Below are 3,781 nucleotides of genomic sequence, written 5' to 3'. Positions count from 1 at the left end.
TCTTGCATGCTCAGTTATGTCATAGGGTACCGGTATAAAGGTGACTTGAAGTTCACAAGGTCATTTTCTGTAGCCATTCAAAGTAAGAGGCTTTTTTAAAGACGAATGATGGATATGAATGACGTAAAGCAAACAGAGTCAGTAGTATAACTCTGTCCCCATGCCATCAATATGGGCAGCTAAATTAGTATTGTCATCTACCACCATATATGGTGTAAATAGTGTACTGCGATGCCATAATCTTAACGCTTTTTAAAACTTCATATTGAAAGAGGTGAGTCATATTACATGACAGTATTATTTGTCAGTCACAAGAAGGCAAATCACAAGATCAGGAAGAAGGCATAAACAGAACTGAGCAGATTTGACTGATGAATGCCTGTTTGTCAGATGTCTTATGAAATAAATTAAGTTCAATCATGACAACTCTCGGAAGATTTTAGCATGGTGATGGATATGACAATGTTAATGTATTTGGTCTTGGCGGAATAGATCTGCTAAACTGCTGCTGAATTGCTGCTGCTGTTGGTTATTGCTGTAGTTGTAGATTATTGCTGCTGCTGCAAGCAAGTACAGGAACTTGCTACTGCCAATGCATACGGCGATACGGTGCCGTGAGTATTTAAGACATGCTGCTGCTGCACAAATAGCATATTAAAATAACCCATAGCAGATCTATACAGGTGGAGCTGGGGAAGGTGGAGGGTTTCAGAGAAACTTTGAAAGCGCGCTGCAGGAATCTCTAGTGAATGCTAGCCAGCCATATAAATGCAAGGCAGTAAGCCCATTGGCTGCATATGCAGCATGAACCAATCAGCTTGTGCCAAGTCGTTTAACTCTCTGAATATCATCAGTTACGTTAACACCCCGTCAGCCTGCGCCATCTAGAGTTTCATGACTGAACTATATATTTTTAATATTATTTAAATCTCTTAATCCTTTCACATTGTTGACTCTGTGGCCATACATTTCTCTGCTAAACTCTTCCTTTTTTATTCTCTAAATGGTCATAATAAGAAGAATCGAGTGCTGTACAAACATAAGCCTGGAAAGTGGAATATTTTTATCTTGCTTTTTTGTAAAACTATATATTTTTTTGACCCAGGAGCAGTATTAATTTTTTTTATGTATATAGATATTTTCTGAAGTAAATTTGAGTTAGGTCTGAATGCCTAACCGCTAAGTATGAGCTATAGTAAACAGTGTTGCATGCCTTTGCAAACACCTAGTTATTTAGAGATTTCCTGGGCTGTACAAAACATTAAGAAAGAGCTCAGTTTTTTGTTTAGGGCGTGTAGGTAGACTATGCAGCTTTAATTGGGGTACTATAGACATGTGGACGGTCCATTCAGTTCTCTTCAAATGAGCATTATTTGTACAGCGCTCATCTAAATGGGTATACAATTATGCAGCTGTATATGATGACGACAGGAAGCTGGTCAAACTGGCCACTTAAGACACTGATTTCATGGTGACCTCTCATTAACCCTGTTTTTTTAAAGCCCTTTCATTGATGGCTTTCAAAGTTTGGAGTAACCTGTGTTGTCTGTTTGCATGTATGTGCAAGTATTAAGGCCCGTTCACACCAAGGACGATACCCAGCCAACATGTATATGTGGGCCCCACATGGTTCGTTTAGTTCATTGTTACTTAAGCCCTGTGTTTCCCAGTGTAGAGTGTCCCCTTGTCTTACGTCATTCCGTATGTCTCCCAGTTCCCGTGTTGTGCCTGCCCTGTATTCCTTTTGGTTTGTTTTGATTATTAAAGTCTTTTTGGTGAAGTTTCTCCTACGACTCCTCGTCTCCTCGCTCCACTCCTGTGAAACGTGACAGTTAAAAGGCGTAGTTAACTTAAAAATTTAAATTCTGTTATTTACTCAGCCTCAAGTTCATGCAAACCTGTATGAGTTTCTTTCCTCTGTTGAGCACAAATGAAGATATTTTGAAGAATATTGGTAACCAAACAGCTGACGGTAGCCATCGACTTCCATAGTATATATAAAAAAATACTATGGAAGTCAATGACTACTCTCAACATTTTCATTTTTGGATGAACTATCCATTTAACCATGTTTTGGGAACAAAATTGTACCCTGAAGTGAGCTAATTCTGACATGGTTATATAAAAATTGTTTTTTTTTTGGAGGTCAGGTGCTGGTCTAGATGGTAGACCAGCCATCTAGACCTTAACCAGTAACTTAAATTGTAAAAAATGACTAATCAACATTGTCTTTCTGGTCAAGCTAGTTATGAAGCCTGATGGGTTTCTCAACAGGGTTATTATTCAGGTTCCACATATTCCAAACACTTATTTTGTTGCTACTTGAGTGTTTAATGTGGTCACCGGTTAATGTTTAAAACATTTGCATGAAGAAACAATGCCTGTCAAAGCATCAAGGCTTGTCAAGCTTAAGAACAACAAGAAAAACCACTAGAAATGAATGTAGACACTGCAGACAAGGCACACAAGTGAAAATATGAGTAATTTATCTGAAAAAAATATATACTATTTCTGCTCTTCAGAGGTCTCTGTTTATGTAAAACTTATATCTATTTTAATTTCTAACATGTTGTTTGTGTATAAACCCCATTTAATCCATTCAGCGTAATTTTGCATTGAATTTACGTTACACCACCTCCTCCTAACTACCCACCAAAGATCTATGTCATTCATAATTATCAGTTCATAGTCCAGCACTCTCAAACTCTCCGTCAGACAGTAATCAATACATAAAAGTAGTTATCATGACAGGCCTATATATATATATATATATATATATATTCTCTACTTTGTACTAAAGAAATTTTTACCCGTATGAAAGTGAAGGACTCAGGAGAGCTGGCTCTGTTTAATCTCTCTTGAGAGTTGGATCAATGATGTATAATAATATGGCTGTCCACTCTGAGAGTTGGCATGAACATCTGCTGCTCTTGTGGAAGACGCTGTAAGAAGTGTGTAGGGCTGGACTGAGTGCCAACCTTGGATGTGTTACACAGATGGTTTCTCTGAAGCCCATTACCTGAGCTCCAGATTGGTTTGGGATTAATTAAAACACAAGGAAAGGAAGTGAACACTACCATCGAGAACAATGTCCAAAACCAATGCTTTTCCCCTTTTTTCCCCCTTTTCTTTCTTGGTGTTTTGTCGATAACCTTTCTTCCATAGGCTTCCCCCTCTCAGACCAAAATAAAAAGTCCCTCTGGGGCAAATTATTTGTAAAAGAACTGTGTTTTCATTCATCCAAAAGATACAAAAACATCCTCCTCCATAGTTGGTTTTAGCTAACAAGTGGCATTTCACAGTTGGCAGAGTTTTTGACAGTTTAATTATAAAGCTGCGTCTTAAAGCCACTGCAAACAATTTATGTGCAGCTAGTGTCACTAGAAGGATTGCCAAAAATAATTAGTTTTTAGGTTTCTCATATACTAGCATCATCTGCCATTATACAGACAAACAGGTATCCCCAAACTCACACCATTGGCAATGTTTCTGATTGGCTAACGGCCCTCAGTCACATTGGTTTTGTTGTTTACAGAGCCTAGGGCTGCCTGTCACAGACACAAGTGTGTTTTTGTGAAAGCATCCGTTAGCTTTTTCATCACTGTGAATCTTCTACTCACTCTCAAGACTAACGTCAGTCTTCTTTCTCTCTCTAAATGCTTTTATTTTATTTTCCTCAGTTTCTATTCCTATAAAGACAGAACCATTACAGAAAATGGCTTTGTGTGACCCAGGGAAATTTATATTCTTACACATATTTCTTCATTATAATCTTATCATG

This window comes from Sinocyclocheilus rhinocerous, unplaced genomic scaffold, assembly GCF_001515625.1.
Source record: "Sinocyclocheilus rhinocerous isolate Xijiao unplaced genomic scaffold, SAMN03320098_v1.1 scaffold263, whole genome shotgun sequence".
NCBI classification, from domain to species: Eukaryota; Metazoa; Chordata; class Actinopteri; order Cypriniformes; family Cyprinidae; genus Sinocyclocheilus; species Sinocyclocheilus rhinocerous.
This window is presented reverse-complemented; position numbering follows the sequence as displayed.